Here is a 20963-nt window from a genome sequence, read left to right as displayed (position 1 = left end):
TTTTGTCATATGAACTTGGAGCCCCTTAAACATTAGAAAAACATAGGAATGTTCATGTAAATGGGTATGATAAATTGTATTGGGGTGATAAAAATGTTCTAAAACTGATTTATGAATGATGACTTCATGACTTGGTAAACTTACTATAACTTATTGAATTCTATACTTGAAATGAGTGAATTATATGATATGTAAATTATATCTCAATAATTTGTTTTAAAGTTTGCCTTTACATAAGGCACCACAAAAAAATTCCTGGAAACTACAGAGTATATAGTATATACTTTTAGAGAATTAAAGATCTTCCTATTTGGTAGAGGAATCATGGATGCAATCTGTTAGACTTATATTAAAGTATATACAAAGTAGTGGTAAGAACAGGGAGGGGAGTTACAGCTAGAGGCTGACCTAACACTTGAGGTCAATGCAAGAGCTAGAGGACTGATTGAGAGCCATATTACATGCAGTAGATGAGTGGTCTTCAAACATGTTTGCTCATGCATGGCCCAAAGATTCAAAACATAAAAAAAAGCTATGTATCCCCTTCTGAAGATCTGCCCCAACTCAGTGAAGTTTTAAGTTGACTTCATCATAAGCTTATAGGATTACAAAGAATATAATTTCTGGCATACACAAACATTGAGGTTTTAAAACACAACTGTCATATCCCACGTTCAACTATTTTTAAGATATCTGACCAATCTCAAGCTCCTTTTTATCAGTTGGAAAATTTATATCGCCAGTTTTTCTCCTTTAACTCATATCCAGCCCACTTCCCCACAGAGTTTCATCCCAATGAAGCATATGTTTATGTTGGAAAGTCTTTTATTGTTCACACTACCATACTTCTCTGCAAAGAAATATTTCCAATTGCTGCTCTGTTTGGTGCCCAGGCTGTTTCTACACCCCTGCACAATGCACTATAGTAAGATTTGAGATGGATAAGAAGGATGCCTTGCTTTGCTAAAATGGAAAAAGAGGGATTGTAAATGGGAAGGTGAGAAATGAGACTGAGCATACAATCCAGACTCTGGGAATTCATTCCCTTCAAACCTTCTGTACTTCACTAAGTGTCTGGGTTCCCTGCCCCAACAGGACCTATTTAAAGCCCTTGGAGAGGATCACCTATTTGTCTGAGCAATAAAGTGGGTCCAAACAATTTTCTATGCATAAGCCTGGCTGAGCTGCTTGGTTCTCCCATGCTTCCCTTGGAAATAAGGAGGGCAACCTGCTATTCAGGTAAATGTCTTTGCTAGGCAAGTTAGCTTCCTCATACGGATGCTAACACCAACTTTCATTTGACACTGCTAGGACACCAAGTCTCTCCTTAACTAGCTACACAGAATAGTAGCTACACTATAGGCTCTTATTTGCTGGAGAGTAATGCCACTTCAAGTTCAATGTTAAAAAAGAAGTTTCAAAACCTCATTTGAGATAAACAATACACAGGAAAGATTTCTTAAAGACAAGTAGTCCACCCACTTTTCATATCCCTGGGTCAAACTGACCAGCAGAGAACAGATTCCTAAACAGAACCTTGCCAATTGTTTTTACTAGATTTTGCTTTGAGGCAATGCTATTAACACAAAAGTGTCTTATGAGAATCAGCCTTGCAAAGCTTGATAATTTTCATAACAAAACACAGTGTACTCTTCATGGGGACTACTGGGAGAAATTCTTGTCTGATGCTGGTGCTAAGAGTATGGTTAAAATCATCCTGAGCAAATTGTTTATCTTTACCCCCACAAGCCTGTTCTTTTCCCTCTGGCTGATTGAAAGCTTAAAGCCTTTAAAGGTGGCCTCTGTATCTTACATGTAGGTCATTCTGACAAGAAATTTAATTGTATTCCTGCTTTCATTTTGTTCCCACCTCTTCTTTACTTCTGACCTACTTTTACTTCATATTATTATGTATGTATACACATTATTAAGTATGAATAAGGTAATATATATATACATAAATACATATATACTGGAGTTTATCCTATAATCTCATGCTGCTTCTACATCCAGAAAGGCAACACAGCTACTTCCCTATAAAATATTGCCTATTTTGCAAAGCTTGGAGTTGTTAATATGCTGAAGACTATCACATAAAATCAGTGACCAAGAACACAAAGCACAATCATCAGGGTCTCTAAAGCAATTCAAACCTAAACTAGGTACAGGAGTACTTAATCAACAGAACAACAACAAAGCAACAACAACAAAAAGCAAAACCCAGTTCTAGGTTTTAATCAACAACCATGTTTTGAGCTCCTACTTTATGCCAGATGCTGAGCTAAGTGTTAATAATTAAAAGGAAAATAAGAATGACTCATGATTCTAAGTGCCTGCTACAGTCTGTGGGGGAGAGGAGAGGAATTACACGTGTGTGTGTGTGTACACATATATGTGTGTGTATGTGTATATGTGAGTAGGTATGTGTATATGTGTACACACATGTGGTATATCATTAGCACTATGACATAAGCCTGTATAAGGTTATATAAAACAGGAGCCAGTTAGTGCTAACTATGGGGGCAAGAGGAGAAAAGTTTTACATCGATTACCATGGTTTAGGGGAGTCTATCTTATCCATCACTCTGGCTACAATAATAACTGAAGAGTTGTTTAACTTTGACTTATGACGACAACAGCAGGTAAAATGAAGAAAGAATGAACCCACCTAATTACAATGAGGACTGTGCATGGTTTACTGTACAGTTAACTAAAGAATAATAATCTGTGTCAATCTAGAACCTTTGGTCAGGTATGGCCAAGAGAACAGTGGCTACTCTCATTCAGTTCTGATTTCATCTTATACTGTGGAAATGTATCCAGTCCACAGTGACTGGTGCAGACTGTGGGTATGGTTTCCAACATCAATTTTGCAGGGGAACTCTGAATCCTTATAAGCAGCCTAAAATCCTTCAAAAGTCAGGGTCTGACAAAAGGGGCACCTGGCTGGGTTCCATAAAAAACTTTTACAAATGTCAGTTTCATTATATAACATCCCCTGATTTACAAAAATATATTTATTTGAAACTAACAGCACTGCATCACTCAAGAATATCTTCCAAAGATAACGGAACTAGCCTGACTCAAGTCTCCAGAACATGTTATATAACCCTTTGCTAATGGGAAAAAAGTATCTAGGCTTTAGAAAGCCCTTTCTCTTGATTTTAGCTAAAAGCAACTGGATATGTGAGGTAATTTATAATTTTCAGCCGTATTTAATTAATTGACCCCGTATTCCCAAGATCTATGATCTGTGAGTCCTTTTCTGTGCCCACCCACAGATTACTCCTCTCCCATGTCAGTCCAACAAGGATGCCAATTTCTTGTATTTTCAGGGCTTTGTCTACTATTTCCTAAAAATTCCCAGGCTCTGAAACTGCTTAAAGCTAAATTTAGGTGTGGCTTCTATAGATTTTATTGCTCAAGAGTAGACACCATTTACATACTTCTGATTGACCCTATTTAACACATCCTCCCAGAGGCAATTTCAGGAATTCTCTATTTAGTCATGTCACACAATCCAGTGTGGCTCACAAGTATACAAATAATAAAAGTTTAGCCTTCAAGAGTTCATGATGGTGCACTCATCATATTGGCCATATGGACTGCTCTTGCTAAAGTGACCCTCCCTGGCTGTTCTTCCCTCATCTCCCTTTAAAATATTGTATGTCTACAGTTAGCAGTTATCTAATCTACACTTGTCCATTTTACTTCCTATACACACTTTGCTGTAACCTTCCAGGACCAGGTTCAAGATCGATCCATAGTTCTATCACCTCTCACCACCTCCAGAATCACTATCCTGGTCCATCATCACCTCCCTTTCTGGACTTCTGCACCAGCCTTGTAACTGACCTACTTACACCGTGACTCCCTCTATTCTCCACACAGCAGCAGAACAGATCCTTTTAAAGGCTGCCAGTCAAATCATGCTACTGCTGTATGCGAAATACTGCCCTGGCTCCCCATCTCATTCTGGATAAAATCTATATACTTAAGCCACCTCCTCCACCACTCTGCTCTAGCCCTTTTGGCCTCCTCTTTATTCCTTAACCATGCCAAGCACAGTCCCTTCTCAGGGCCTCTGCACTGGCTGTTCCCTCTGCTTGGACACCATTTGTCTTTTGGACACCATTTCCCTCTGCTTGGACACCATTTCCCTGACTCATATCCTCCCTCCCTCCCCAACTCAGGTCCTGATCAAACATCACCTTGCCCAGAGGACTATCCTGATCAGCATACTCCTAACCAGCTTCCCTTTCCCTTTCATCGTGCTGCTTTCTGCTTCATCATATATCACTGCTTAACATATCAACTTACATATCACCTTATCAGGCTCTTCTCATTTGAATGGGATGTCTTTGGGAGCAGGGAGCATATCTGTCTTGCACACTGCTGCATGTCTAGCATCCAGCACAGAGCCTAGCATACAGGTGATTCTAATAAATAATTGTTAAATGAATAAATCTTACATAGGGGCTCTCTGTCATTCCTAATGTCACTGTCCTAGTTTAAGAGAAACCAGTCTCTAACTGGGCCCACTGTTATAATCTCCATACTAGTATTCCTGATTTTATACCCATACCCTTCTAATTTGTTCTCCATATGGCTACCAGAATTATGTAGTCTACAATCTGACCTTTTCTTACTCACAATTTTCTCCAGTGCCTACAGAATATAGTACAACCTCTTGTGCATGTCATATAAAGCCTTTTGAGATCTGGCAGCTGCCTACTGGCTAAACCTAATGTCCTAAGCCCCACAGACTGAATAACTTGTAGCTGATTCATGCCCCAGTGCCTTTGCTCTTGATAGTTTCTCTGTCTGGAGAAACCTCCCCTGCTCTGCCCACCTGGCAGCAACTCATGTAAATGTTCTCAGTTCAGATGCTGCTTGCTCAGTAAAGCCTTCTTTGATTGCCCCAGGACAGTTTGAGGCTCTCCCACTCCATGTTCCAACTCTGCCTTGCACATATTTTCATGAAAGCACATTGCCTTGTTTTTGAGACAGAATCTTGCTCTGTCGCCCAGGTTGGAGTGCAGTGGGGCGATCTCTGCTGACTGCAATCTCAGCCTCCTGGGTTCAAGCAATTCTCCTGCCTCAGCCTCCAGAGTAGCCGGGATTACAGGTGCGTACCACCAAACCTAGCTAACTTTTGTATTTTTAGTAGAGATGGGATTTGCCATATTGGCCAGGTGGGTCTGGAACTCCTGGCCTCAAGTGATCCAAATCCACCCGCCTTGGCCTCCCACAGTGTAAAGCACATTACCTTTTATTATTATAATTCTCTGTTTTCATGTCGATCTCTGAGTAAACAGCAAACCTCTCAATGAAAGGGATCATGTCTTATTAGTCTTCATATTTCTAACATTTGGTCTGTAGTGTTCATTAAGTGCTTACTGAGCTAATTAATTAATAGTCAAATGAATTAATGTAAGACAATGATATGGAACACTTTGCAAAAGGATCTTAACAATTGGTGTTTTGAATTTGTGGGTGTGAAAAACATTTATTAAGTTCAATTGCAAATTTAAAACAAATACGTTTTTATAGTTAGATCAACAATTCGAAATATAGGGTCACAAAAGATAAAAGAAAAAATGAATCAATCACATTTACTTATGCAAAGTTTCAATATTTTTCCCCAGGTAGTCTACTTCACGATGTCAAAGAAACACTTCCATTCCTTTTTCACCCCTTAATACTTCTGGAAATATGTGAAGACTAAACAAGTACTTATCACAAACCATGTCAAATAATGTTTTAAAAAATACTGTGCCAAGATCTATAGGCAGAATACCTTAAAACATTAACTACGAAGATTCATAAAAGAAGACCTGAATAAATGGGAACATATACCCTGTGTGGGGATAGGTTGGGTCAGTATCATAAAAAATTCTCCCAAATTTTTGCAACTATACCTTTGGCAAAGGTCTAATATCTAGCTTTTATAAGAAACTTAAACAAATTTACAAGTAAAACACCCCCATTAAAAAGTGGGCAAAGGACATGAGCAGACACTTTTCAAAAGACATACATGTAGCAACAATGATATGAAAAAAGCTCAACATCACTGATCATTAGATAAATGCAAATCAAATGAGACACCACCTCACACCAGTCAGAATGGCTATTATTAAGAAGTCAAAAAATAAAGGATGCTGTTGAGGTTGTGGAGAAAAAGGAATGCTGATACACTGTTGACGGGAGTGTAAATTAGTTCAGACATTATGGAAGACAGTGTGGCGATTCCTCAAATACCTAAAGACAGAAATACCATTCAACCCAGCAATCCCATTACTGGGTATATACCCAGAGGAATATAAATCATTCTACCATAAAGACACAAGCATGTGAATGTTCATTACAGCACTACTCACAATAGTAAAGATATGAAATCAACCTAAATGCTTATCAATGACAGACTGGCTAAAGAAAATGTGGTACATATACACCATGGAATATTATGCAGCCGTAAAAAGGAACAAGATCACGTCCTTTGCAGGGACATGGATGGACATGGATGGACATGGATGGAGCTGGAAGCCATTATCCTCAACAAACTAACGCAGGAACAGAAAACCAAACATCACGCGTTCTCACTTATAAGTGGGAGCTGAATGATGAAAACTCATGGACACACTATGAGGAAAAACACACTCTGGGGCCTGTCAGGGAAGGGGCGGAGGGAAAGCATCAGGAAGAATAGCTAGTGGATGCTGGGCTTAATACCCAGGTGATGGGTTGATCTGTGTCACAAACCACGCTGGCACATGTTTACCTGTGTAACAAACCCACACTTGTACCCCTGAACTTAAAAGTTAAAAAAAAAAATCTCCCTAGATTAAGCTATAAATTTAATTTAACCCTTTCTCCAAAACATGATTGTTTTTTAGAATGAGACAATTTCTAAAGTTTATTCAGAAAAATAAACATGTAAGAAGATAAAAAAAAACAAAAACAAAAACAAAACAAAAAAAACAAACAAACCTGGAACAAAGAGTAATAAGGGTGAGACTAGCCATATCATATATTAAAATTCATAAAACTAGAGTGATTAATACAGTGTGGGACTGCAACAAACTGGAAGTCAAGAAAACGGAGCAGATTCTCCAAAAATAGTTCTAACTATATAAGGGGATTTCATAGATGATGATATCCTTCCATGTCACTCCCGCCTTGGCCCAAGTAAAAATCATCTTTCTCAAGAGTCACCACCTAGCCAGCAAGGAAAAGACGCATTGTGCATGAAATGTTTGGAGAGAACTAGGGAGTTGCTGGGGGAAAATAAAATGGAATTTCTATTCCATTACTAATCTAAAATAATTATGAATCAAGTAAGTATGATTTTATTTACATAAAAATACAAAAGGAAATTGTGGAAACATGAGTTTTCAGAGTGGGTTGGGCTTTTCTGATCATTACACAAAAGCCAGAAAGTACAAAAGAAACATGTGACAACTTTATATAAAAATGTATTATGTCTCAAATACTATAAACAATATCAAAGACAAATGACAAAATAAGGGGAAATATCTGGTAAAAAAGAATCATAAGGAAATGTGAATTTTTCTAGTATATAAAGAGCTTCTGGCCGGGCGCAGTGGCTTACACCTGTAATCCCAGCACTTTGGGAGGCCGAGGCAGGCAGATCACAAGGTCAGCAGTTCAAGACCAGCCTGACCAACATGGTGAAACCCTGTCTCTACTAAATATACAAAAATTCGCTGGGCATGGTGGTGGGTGCCTGTAATCCCAGCTACTCGGGAGGCTGAGGCAGGAGAATTGCTTGAACCCGGGAGGCGGAGGTTGCAGTGAGCTGAGATCATGTCATTGCACTCCAGCCTGGGCAACAGAGCGAGACTGTCAAAAAAAAAAAAAAAAAAAGCTTCAAAAAATAAAAATCAAAACTCAATATTTGAAAGCGGGCCTGCAAAGGGCATGAGCAAAGAGTTAGCTCATAGAAGAAGAAAATACAGAGCAAATACATGAAAAGATGCTCAAATTAAACTATAAGATGCTATTTTTCACCCAGCAGATTAGCAAAGACCAAAATGTTTGCTAGTGGGCATAGGTGTGAGGAAACAGGCATTCTCATTCATTACTGATGGGAGTGTAAACTGGCACACTTCTGTTAATGGTTATTCAGTAAGAGCCATCAGAATTTTTAAACTCACATACCCTGTGACCGAAGTATTCCACTTTTAGAATACTTTCCTACAAACTTACTGGCACCTAACTATTCTTCCTTAGCCTCCTGTCCCTGTTTACACAAATCACACTCTCCTCCAGGAAATTGCAAGCTGTAGCCTGTCTACACTACACGCCACCTAAGGAGCCTTCATCCCTAAACCCTCCTGAATGTCAACAGAGAAGAAGAACATTGATACATTGATCATATTTGCTGTCAGCTTGTTCCTTTTCTCCTCCACTTTACATTTCTCTTTTCCTGCCACAATATCACTTACTGTGACTAGTGGGTCCTCCTCCCAGGGACCTTGTGGCCACATGGTCCTCCAATTCCACTGTTTAGGTTCTGTGATACAGGCTTACAATTTAAGAAAATTCCAAATTATAATAACTATCTAAGAGACTGAATTAAAAATAAAGTGAGATCCCTCCAAAAAGATTTATCCTAAAATCATTAATCACAAACAGGAAGAAGAGATTGCTACAAAGAGAATAAAATACCTAGGAATAGAGCTAGCAAGGGAAGTGAAAGACCTCTTCAGGGAGAACTACAAGCCACTGCTCAAGGAAATAAGAGAGGAAACAAACAAACGGTTAGGAAAAATCAATGCTCGTGCTCATGGATAGGAAGAACCAATATCATGAAAATTGCAATACTGCCCAAAGTAATTTATGGATTCAATACTATTCCCATTAAACTACCACTGATGTGCTTCACAAAATTAGAAAAAACTTTTTAAATTCATATGGAACCAAAAAAAAAAACCCCGAATAGCCAAGACAATCCTAAGCAAAAAGAATAAAGCTGGAAGCATCATGCTACCTGACTTCAAACTATACTACAAGGCTACAGTAACCAAAACAGCATGGCACTGGTACAAAAACAGACACATAGACAAATGGAACAGAGTAGATAACTCAGAAATAAGACCACACCCCTACAACCATCCAATCTTTGAAAAAACCTGACAAACACAAGCAATGGGGAAAGAATACCCTATTTAATAAATGATGTTGGGAGAACTGACTAGCCATATGCAGAAAATTGAAACTGGACTCCTTCCTTACATCTTATATGAAAATTAACTCAAGACAGATTAAAGACTTAAATGTAAAACCAAAAACTATAAAAACCCTAGAAGAAAACCTAGGCAATACCATTCAGGACACAGGCATGGACAAAGACTTCATATGAAAATGTCAAAAGCAATTGCAATGAAGGCAAAAACTGACAAATGGGATCTAATTAAACTAAATAACTTCTGAGGAGCAAAAGAAACTATCATCAGAGCAAATAGACAACCTACAGAATGGGAGAAAATTTTTGCAATCTATCCATCTGACAAAGGTCTGATCTCCAGAGTCTACAAGGAACTTAAACAAATTTACAAGAAAAAAAAGAACTCCATTAAAAAATGGGCAAAGGACATGAACAGACACTTCTCAAAAGAAGACATACATGCAGCCAACAAACAAATGAAAAAAGCTCAGCATCACTGATCATTAGATAAATGCAAATCAAAACCACAATGAAATACCATCTCATGCCAGTCAGAAGGGTGATTACTAAAAAGTCAAGAAACAACAGGTGCTGGCAAAGTTGTGGAGAAAATGGACTGCTTTTACATTGTTGATGGGAGTGTAAATTACTTCAGCCATTGCAGAAGACAGTGTAGCAATTCCTCAAAGACCTAGAACCAGAAATACCATTTGACCCACCAATCCCATTACTGGGTATATACCCAAACAAATATAAATCACTTTATTTTAAAGATACATGCATGCATTTGCTCATTGCAGCACTGTTCACAATAGCAAAGACATGGAACCAACCTAAATGCCCATCAAAGATAGACTGGCTAAAGGAAATGTGGTGTGTATATATACCATGGAATGCTATGCAGCCATAAAAAGGAACAAGATCATGTTCTTCTCAAGGATATGAATGGAGCTGGAAGCCATTATCCTCAGCAAACTAACACAGGAACAGAAAACCAAACACCACGTGTTCTCACTTATAAGTGCGAGCTGAATGATGAGAACACATGGACACACTGTGGGGAACAACACACACTGGGGCCTGTCAGTAGGGGCAGGGAAAGTAACAGGGAGAATAGCCAATGGATGTTGGGCTTAATACCCAGGTGGTGGGTTGATCTGTGCAGCAAACCACCCTGGCACATGTTTACCTATGTAACAAATCTGCACATGCTGCACATTACCACAGAACTTAAAAGTTGAAGGAAAAAAAAAAAAAAAAGCTCTGCTAAGGGGGAAAATATATACATATGAGAACTTCTCTAAACCACTAACACCAGAGAGACAAATAATGATAATAACAGGTTAACAATTGTTAGATAATGCAATCATCTTGCAGGCACTGTGCTAAGGGCTCTCCATGGACTATTTCACTTATCACTCATAACAACTCTGAGGTAGGAGTTATTAGTTAATCTCATTTTTATAATCGAGGGCAATGATGCACAAGGAGACCAGCTAACTTGCCCAAGGTCCAAAGGTGAGTAAGTGGCATAGTAAGGATGGGTACAATGTCTGCCCCAGAGCCCAGGCACTCCACCGCTAGGAGACATTTTCCTTTAAATCCTAATTATTTTAGAAGCAAGGTAGAAAGTATTGACTAAAGGCTTGCTTGCAGTAAAATGGAACACTGATGCTGAATTAAAGATCCCACAAAATATAGGATGGGAATGTTGGGAAATCCCTAAATATTGATTTTTATCTCAAGGCACCATTCCCACTAACCAGCTCATGCAGATGTTCTACATTGGGCAGAACTTGCTTCTGTAAATGTTGTTTATTCACCGACATTTATCTCACTGGTTTTATCCTCCCTACCTCCCTTCCTCCCAGAGAGAAATTCCTTGCTCAATTTTTGCATGTTCACTTTCTAATCCACTCCCATCTCTTCTCTGAATGAGCTGTGCTCGTGGGTGATCCCACCATTTCTCTGTTCCTGGGGTTGGAGTTCCCTATACTCCAAGCTCCCATCCTCTCAGAACACTCCAAACCGCTCCTCTCAGAGTCAAGTGAGGGACGGATCCATTTCCATCCCATGTTCCTCCAAATTCTGACAACTTTTCTCATGAGAAAAATACTAATGGGCTTTGATGTCCACAGTACTTTTCTTTAAATCAATTCAAAAACTAAATGCTTCATTATAACTTTTGTTCACAGTACTCCAATTATTTCAAAAGCTGCTTTTATCTAGGAGGAAAAAAAACCCCTCAAGATGGTGGTTTATCATAGAATTGTCAGAAAGTAAATATAAAAATAAGCAGCTAAAAACAATGAGTGGAGAGAAGAAAATAACCTAAACATAATGCATAAGTTAAATAACTTTAAAGAAAGCCAAAAGTGAAGATAATAGCAGCCAAAGCATTCTTCATTTTTTTCCCCTCCATAGCACTTATCACCATCTGACATGCTTCGTATTTGCTAACGTGTTTGTCTGTCTCCTCCTCCCACTCTGACCAGAATGTCAGCTCCATGAAGGCAGGAAGTTGACTGTTTTGTCCACTATTGTTTCTTGCCCCTGAAACATAGTAAGTGCTCAATAAGTACTGGTGGAGTGAGCAAATGAATGAATAAATGAATGAATGAATGCAGCTTCTTTTCTACCACATCATCTGTCACTCCACAAGCAATATTTATTTGCTTTCATGCTCTGGTCAATATATCTAGAGATTTTCCTCTAAATTCTTCAATCTTTGTAGATTAATTTCAAGGTGGAGAGTCATCTGGTCAGATCTAATTCTGAGATGCAGAAAACCTACCAACTTACCATTCCCTGAGAATATGTTCACTCATTCTTTTAGGAAAAAGAAAGGAGGGACAAGGTAAGCAGAAATCAAATATTTTGAGGATGAACTGAATCTATTGCAGACAGAATTTTCCAAGCATTTTTTCACCTACATGAAACAAACTTACACACACATATCTCACTGGTTCATAAAACAACTGTATTCCTTGTAAATAGCACAAAGTTATTTGTCAAAGGAAAAAAAAAAAACTAAATTTTTACCGTAGAAATACAGCACCAAAGACCCGTCGGGTTTCCCACACACTGGACAGTTTGTTAACAGGCACCTCACTGATCTCAATGCTAAACTCCCTTCAGGTCTAAACTGATTGATTTAAGTTAGACTTCCTGGCTTCATTTCCTTGTGATGACATTGAATGTCAAAGTGTACCTTCAAGGGTAAAAGGGATGGGTGAGAAAAAAACGTGTTATGCAGTTATGTACTGCGCAACTGCTCTCCTTCCCTGCGGAATACAGACTTTTGATTTAATTAAACCTGAGGAGAGATTCCAAACAAATTTCCATTTGGCATTTTCCAGACCCTATTAACTATCCTCCAACTTTCAAAAATAATAAACAGCATTTAGAGCTTCTGATACCATTCCCGTCTCCCCACGTACGGTTCCTCATCTTTCCTTGCATTTTCCACCTTCTCCCCACCCCGTCCCCCAGCTCCTGTTCCATCAAAGCCACCTGATTGCTGACACAACCACCATAACTTTAAGTTCCTTCTCAAGCCAGCGCCTCTCTCTAGAATGCCCTTTCTACCCCCTGCCTTATCTGCAAGTATGCAGTCTCTGTTTATAGCAGTCAGCCTCATTACCAGTCATTTACACATGGGACAAACCCTCACTAGTTTGTGGCTTTCTGGAGGACAGAAATTGTGCTTTTTTAAAAAAAAAATCTTTCATTCCTTGGTACCCAGTGCAATGCTATGCTTATAGAAGGCACTTAATAAATTTTCATTGTTTACTTTACTGAAACTCATTTGAAAGCAGAAACATTTCCTGGGGTTTTGAATAGAATTTCTAATGGACTACATCAGGATGTCTGCCAATCTCTTTATTCTTCTCAGTATATAATTCATAGTCACATTGGTTTGAAAAATTAAACTCTCCACATACAGCGATAGCTGCCAACGATAGCACCATAGGTTTTAGATGGTGATTCCCATCTGTTTGTTCAAGGATTATTGGTTCTCTGCTCTATAGTAGTCACTAAACCAAGACTTGAGGTACAGAACATATAGTCCCTGCCATTAAGAAACAAAAAATGTTTGAGAGAGAGCGAGAGAGAGGCAAGTAGACAAACAGTCTGTAAGATCCTGAGGGATACAGAACAACAGAGATGGTATACCTAACTCAGCTCTGGGCAAAAGAAATCAATAAGGATGGCAAGTGTTAAAACACTTTCAAGGGAGATGACATCGAATTTGCTTTGGAAGTTTAGTCTGAAGAGAGGAGAGGAAATAGTATGTGCAAAGGCACTGAGGCTAGTGAGAGCACTGTAAATTTCTGAGTATTGCAAATGGTTTTGGTACTCCTAGAGCATTCCATGGAACTTCAGAACCAGACGTAGAACAAGGAAGCAAGGGCTGTACACTGTTATGGGCCTGATACGCAAGGTCAAGGAGTGTGGTATTTAATCTGTGATTTGTTCCATGGACACTGTGCTATGCAGGCTGTCAGTTTAAGATTCCAGGAAACAGGTAAGTTTTATCAAAGACATGAATTGTCATTTCATGAATCACAACAATAGTGCAAACAAGTTTAGCTAATTGGTCTCTTCTGTTCAGTCAGGTCACAAAATCAGAAGCTAAAAATAATGTCTTGGAAAATTGGAAGATATATGTCACAACGACAGCAAAGGTGCCCTTCTATGAAAAGAATTTCTCAGTGGAATAACCACAGGGAAAAAACCTGCCCAAGCAAACTATTTTTCAACCAGATTCTTTGAGAAACTGTGAATCAGTAAATAGAACACTGACTGACAATGAAAAGACAACCAACTCCATGAAGTATAAGTAGACTCTGAACTCCTCAAGAGGAGTGGCCACGTCTGGCTGTCTCACCACTAGATCTCTACTGCTTGGCATTAGGGTGGACACAATAGGTGTTCAGTAAGTTAACAGGTAAATGAGTGAATGGATGAAGGAATTAATTCCCTAACATCACCCCCTCTATATAGAAATCAATGATCATTTAAATAGTTTAAGCAAAGGGGAAAAACTATGCATAGTTTTTGTAAAATTCTTTAAATGTTTATAGGAAAAGCAGAATTTCAACATAAAAAATGCGTTTCCACACAAGTATAAACAAATTACCATAAACATTTGCTTGATATGACTCACTCTGACGGGTACAGCCACGTAATCTGCATGAAATGAACCCAGAAATAATGGACACCAGTAAGACAGATGCCACAAAGCAGATTTGTGAACAATGAATGACACAGTGTCAGTTGTGTATCGTGGAAGGGGCCCCACACTGGGAATGGAGCAGGGTTCTGAGTAAATGAATGCACCTTGCACTAAAGTCATCCTGCCCAGATGCTATGTGAGTCTCCAGCCCTGGGGAAGTCACATCACTTCCTTAACTTCTATGGAATGAGAGGATAGGTAAGTTGCTCCTTAAGGTCCCTTTTTTTTTTTTCTGAGACAGAGTCTTGCTCTGTCGCCAGGCTGGAGTACAGTGGTGCAATCTCAGCTCACTGCAACCTCCACCCCTCAGGTTCAAGTGATTCTCTTACCTCAGCCTCCCGAGTTGCTGGGATTACAGGTGACGCCACCATGCCCAGCTAATTTTTGTATTTTTAGTAAGATGGGGTTTCACCATGTTGGCCAAGACGGTCTCGATGTTTTGACCTTGTTATCCGCCCACCCCAGCCTCCCAAAGTTCTGGGATTACAGGCACGAGCCACTGTGCCAGGCCAAGGTCCCTTTTGATAATCACAAGAGACTTCCTAAAATGTGCCAGGATAAGCAGATAGTCATCATATACATATTTGCCCTGTTCAGGAAGGGTACCATGATCACACTTTTCTGAGTAACTCTCATGTTCATGTCACTCACAGTTCTAGGGGTTTTGCAGGGTCAAAGGAAGGTACACCCTACTCCCTCGAGGAATGTCTAATATGGATCAATTGTCTTAGAAACAATCATTCATCTAGTAGCAAACAGAAGTGAACTAATACTTCAAAATCTTTAATGGCTGGGTTACAGTCCTCTGAGATTATCTGGTCCAAGCTTCATGCAGCAGATACAAAATTTGAGTCACACAGCCAGTTAGTGGTGGGGGTTGAACTGGAATCCAAGGAGCTTGAAGATATCTCTCTGTGGCTGGCTGTGGTCTCTGATGGTCTCCAGACACTCATTCCCTCTCTGACACTCACAGGAGGTCCCCCATGGGGGACCAACAGGAAAGATGTAAGTAACTGAATTCCTACTGTATTACATTATGTCTGCTTTCTATAAGAATGGCTGCTGGCTCACACACACCAAAAGGTCAGTCAGCAGATGCCTAATTAAGGGTTAAAGATTTCTATTAGAGAAAAAGCTCACAAAACCTGTCATTGTGTGTTTTTACATTTCTTTGCTCTTCAGACTTAAGAGCAAACAGCCTGACTGGAGAATTAAATGCTAAACATAGGAAGAACGTTCCCCTTTCGTCTTGCATTATTTTGGGGCTGTGATTTGGTTCTCCTCCAAAATTCTGCCATCTCCCTCTACCTCCTAAGAAGTATAACTTGCAACATAAACATTTATGACAGTCTGCATAGATTATTATGCTACTGAGGACATGTTTTTTTCCCTGCAAAACTGATCTCGTAACGACAGTCCTAAATGAATTTAGTAGGGAGGCACAGATCAAAAATACAGTATTCAACACAGTTCATGAAGCATTTCTCCTATTTTATACAATCTTCCTGAGTTGCCAATTGAATTGCAAGTTCCTTTAAAGTAGATCACCAGAGCTGGTGCTAGAAGTAGTTCTGAATCTCTGCTGAAGAACAGTCTTCCCTCTAAGAAGCCTCATGTGGGAGTCACACATAACTCTTTGTGCTCTGTAAAAGGGGCTCAAAGAGATGGTAAGAAGGATTATATTGGCTTAATAATATTGGGAAAAGCAACACAAAAATTCAGCCAACATCCTAATGATATGGTTCATTCAGTTACCAAAGAAAGGCTGTATCACATAATCAAATGATTTTACTTTATAATACCCATAAACTCTCCCTCTTAACACAAAGACCCTTTAGACAGGAAACATATCAAGGTTTGAGGGCAGTCCAACCTAGACAGATCCAGAATGTCATTAACTAAAATGCAAAATAGATTCTATTTCTGGTCCTGGTAATCAACTATGGAAAACAGTTTCGATGACAAGAATGCCTGCAGAAGTATGAGGTTATATTTATATTAACAGAAACAATTTCCTCCCTCAGTTACATGATTATATTTTGAATATTTGGAGTTGGGTCACTAAAAGAAAAGCTGTAATCAACTCTTCATTAATTGTCATACACTTTTCACTGTCTGAGTTTGTCTGTGTACACATAGGCATGTTCACATATACAAAATGGCAAAAGCGAAGAAGAGAGAAAGCAAAATGGAGACTTGGTTCATAATTTAAGCTACAAGTTTCAAATTAAACCACCACCAAAAGAAATAGTGAAAGCACAGTTTTGATGATAGCTGTAATTAAAGAGTGTCAAAAAAAAAAAAAGAGTAACTGAATCTACACCAATCTAGGTGTTTCCAGACCCATTTTAAATAACTTCAACTTGCTAAGTCTGCAAGCAAAATCAGTTGCAATGCATAGCAGCAAAATAAATACATAGAAAATGTTGCAGTGACTTCATCACACCAAGAGGCTACAGGCTCCACTCAGTACAGCTTTTATCAATTTTTCCTGCAGTAGTTTTCTACGCTGCTTTCAGAGACCCTGCAAAGGAATTAACATTACACCATGCTGTGAGACAAGGAAATGCTGAAGAATGCAGTCTCCCAATTCAAAGAAATTCTTAAAGGCATTATCTGGAAATGGGGTCTAGGAAGCGGGGAAATCCTTACCAAAAAAAAAAAAAAAAAAAAAGCCAGTTAAAGCAATATCTGAGGAATTTTCCTTCTGTTCTCTAAATGGGCATGCTACAACTATTTTTTTTAAGTATATACAATTGACACAGGACAAACAACAGTACATTTGTATACATGCTTGTATATGTGCATATACATATGCACATACACAAATAATTGCACATATATATACAATTCTGATTGTATAGGTAAACAATCTGCTTAGCAAAATAAAGGAAACCTAAATAATGTTTTTTCTCAAGGCTAAAGTTGCTACTAATTAAAATGAAATATGTTCTAAATGATTCTGAAATTGCCTGCAATGAGAAATACTGAGTCTATTTCCATGACACCCAAGCTGATTCTAACTCTTTCCATCTTAATGAGTATCTTCGGTTGAGTTGCCAGGCACTATATAAAATCCTTTCAATTAGAAAAAGAGAAAAAAAGATTAAGCAAAGTAAGAACACACCATTATGGATGCAAGTAAACAGCTAAACATTAAAGAATGAAAGAGGAAGCAGAGAAGTCTGACAGTCAAATTACAATACAGTATTGCCACGAACCACAGTCGAGTGTAGGGAAGAGTGGGTATTAGAACAGCTAAGCCAAGCTGATAATATTTTAAAAATTGTTTTGAACTTTTGTTGTTGTTGTTGTTGTTGTTGTTGTTAACCTCTATGCTGGTTTTACTCTTGAACAGTGCTAACATGTAAACATCTACAGATTCTTGCTTTTTATTTAAATGGATGCTTTTACAAACATGCAAGGAACCCTTCACTGAAATAGAAAACAAACAAAAACAGAACAACAAACGCATCTACTTTGGACCCAGAGAAGAGGGTAAAGGCATATGTCTGATGTCATCACCACTATTTTAAGAAAAATCCACATGAACAGTGAACATAAAAGTAGTGAAAATGAGCAAGACAGTTAGGGTACTTTACATTCCAAACTCCCAATGAGCAGGAGGAAAGACCGGAAACTTCATTCCAGGTTTTACCCCTTCACTTATCAAAAAAATCACATTGTATTAGTTCAGTAACTTATGAATCAGAGATTGAATTACATTTGGCAAGAACCCTCTCTAGAGTGAAATGGACCAGAATTGGAAAACCTACACAAATAAGATAACCCACCTCCAGTCCAAGACTTGAAAATAACAATATAATTACAACTGTGAAGCTATTCTTTGGAATGATGCTTTGACCAAAATAGTTCGACACACCTGCTCCAAAAAAAAAAAAAAAAAAAAAAAAAAAAAAAAAAAAAAAAATCCCTGTTAAGAGAGACTCCTGCAGTGCACAGGAGTGAAACTACTAAAATGTTCTTGGTTTCCTTTGGGCGTCAAGAAGCTGCCAGTAATAGACTTGAAGTTGTGGTGCTCTTTGCAGCAAACCTCAGGAGACCAGGTGAAAAATTAGAGCACTATTGTAAGAGTAATGCCCTGGAATAAACAATCTGCCACATCCATAGTCTTCGTCAGAAACCTGCTTATGTTCTCCTAGAAAAGTCTAACCATTCTAATAACCTCAAAGTATTTTATCTCCTAGCAGGAGGACAAAACTATGTTGCCAACTCAAAAATGTTCCTGTCATCACTGCCCTACCACTCTCTGAAGAGCCTGCAAAATATGGTTTGCAGAACTGGGTATCCTGAGACTCGGAAGGAAAAGAAGCAATGAGGTCATGCAGTCTAATCCATCTGCCAGCACAGGATTCCTCCTGCTGAGAATGTTTCTGCCCAAGTTGTAAACCCCACAAGATATAGGGTCATCCTGGACCCACTCGGGCAGGTGCAGAAAGCACAGCTGCCCACAGCAGACTCAACATAACTCACACGTGTGTGCTCATCTTCACCCAGAAAGATGGAAGAGTTTGCTATGTGGTCAGGTCACCCCCGGCCCTCCTGATTCTGAGTGAGTGCCCCCAGCACACTGAGGATTCATCCTGCCCAAATTTGTCAGTCATCCTCCACAGATTCCCTGCACACTGCTGCAGTTTACCATCGTGAACACATTTCCCCGGCTGCTGCTTCAAGGACAAAGACAGAGCACTTATATTCGTATCACAGCAGAAGAGCTCGCGTTTATGGAAAAAAGATAAAAAGACAAACACTCCAGGCAAATGATCCCTGGCATTTTTGAAGCTGGATCATCCCAGACAAGATCCATGAAAACAGAAGAAATGCAGAAGGAAGGTCACTAAGCTTAGCTGGGTAGAGGGGGAACGAACGGTTCAGTTCACTGCAGCAGCAGAGCAGCTCATTCAATGTAAGCACTTACCATAAAAATAGAAAGAGTCAACAGAAGGAGAAGGGATCCTTCCTCAGTGCCTTGGTGTCTCCGGCAGAAAGAAATCCACTGTGAACCTCCAGGCACCAGTCGGGAGGAGGCCAGCAAAGTGATGACAGGCAATAAAACCACCACACACAAGTCCTTTTCAGCCTCCCCTCGGGCCGTATGCAGTTGTTTGTGCTGTAAAAACCCTGAGAAGTCTGGAACAGGACTCTCCCGAGAGCCAGCCGGAGTGAAAGCAGCCTGGTGGATTTCACCGCCGTCTCAGAGCATCACGCCCAGGACTGGTCCTCCCCCTCCCCAGGTGCAGGGGAGGCATGGTCGGGGGAGGGTGGGCACTAGGCTGGGCTAGGTAAGGCAAGAAGAGGGATGGAAAGGAGTCTCTTTAGAGTGGAAGGAACTGCCAGAGAGAACATCAGTATTCCATATCAGTTATTGCCAGCGACCAATCAGCCCAGCCAGGGGGCCGTGTCAGTGTGACAAGAGAGCAGCAGATGACAGCCAGTTCTGAGAGTGGCAGGACAACCCCCTGCCTGGAAGAGAAATTTGGGAGGATTGGTAACTTACCCTCTCCACAGCTGCTGTTAATGTTTGCTTATATTTAACAAAGATCTAAAGCCTCATAGTTACACTAGCCATGCAGGAAGTTTTTGAGGCATCCCACAGCATCTCTGCAAGAAGCCAGACTTGAAGTCCCCTAAATGATGTCTGATGGCATGTCACAGTCCAGACAGCCCTACTGATGTGCCTCCAAGAGGTCATCATGTGGAACAGTAATGGCGCTTTGGACCTAAGCTTCTTTATGTGCAAAGTGCAGGATAAGATGACCAGGGACCTGGCTTTCTATTTCAGAAGTGAAAAATTTAAGACAGAGAAGGGTCAAAGGTCTCTCTAGGAATCTGACTGTCAATCTTCATTAGTTTTCTTGTATAATATAGGTATAGAAATACTGTTAGAGGTGAGTTTCTGAAGATAGTTAACATGTCCCTTTCAGAGCTCTTAAATCGCCTATAAGACAAAATATGTGTTTGAGAAAAACAATAATAATAATTCACAAGCACACTGACGATTGAGAAAATCTGACTTACACTAACAGAAGCAAAGGAGCAAATCTCTTGGTGATAAATGAAGGATGCGTAGAGGACTCTAAAATTTTCCTACTTCCCTTTTCCCCCATTCTATTTTAATATTGAACTTATAAACTTTGTCCATATCTATTAATTAATTTGTATTTGGTGGTGATGATTACATTATATAGGGACGTAGCTTCTGAAGTTAAATGCCAGTTTACTTGGACTCCACAGTAAAACTTCAGAACTTTTTGTAAGTTGGGGAGATTGTCTTAGGTCACCTTTTTTACTTTTTAATCACTGCAGAAAAGATAACTCCCTTTAGCCAGTCAAGAGTTAACAGGAATATACAAACGCCCTTGGGTTTTGTTTTCTGTTTTTTGTGGGTTTTTTCTTCAGGTGACTTACATGATATAGAGTTTTTAATTTTAGTTGTCTGTTTTTACCTAGAAGTTGGAATATCATTTGCACATTTTGCTATGATCTCTACCCGCAGGCAAGCTGACTTTGGGG

At 39.4% G+C, this 20963-nt stretch overlaps 1 protein-coding gene across 2 annotated transcripts in view; it reads right to left on the bottom strand.

The window, feature by feature from the left end:
* The window catches only part of ANO4 (anoctamin 4), a 325664-nt gene extending 306044 nt beyond the window's left edge, over window positions 1-19620 (bottom strand). For both annotated transcript variants that reach the window (XM_030939837.1, XM_030939838.1), the window contains exon 1: window positions 19369-19620. The gene's annotated coding sequence lies outside the window, so the exon portion shown is untranslated. The remainder of the gene's footprint in view (window positions 1-19368) is intronic.
* Window positions 19621-20963: the final 1343 nt, after the last annotated feature.

Source organism: Rhinopithecus roxellana, chromosome 10, assembly GCF_007565055.1.
Source record: "Rhinopithecus roxellana isolate Shanxi Qingling chromosome 10, ASM756505v1, whole genome shotgun sequence".
Classification (NCBI taxonomy): Eukaryota; Metazoa; Chordata; class Mammalia; order Primates; family Cercopithecidae; genus Rhinopithecus; species Rhinopithecus roxellana.
Note: the sequence above shows the minus strand (reverse complement) of the source record. Positions and strands in the feature narration are given on the sequence as shown.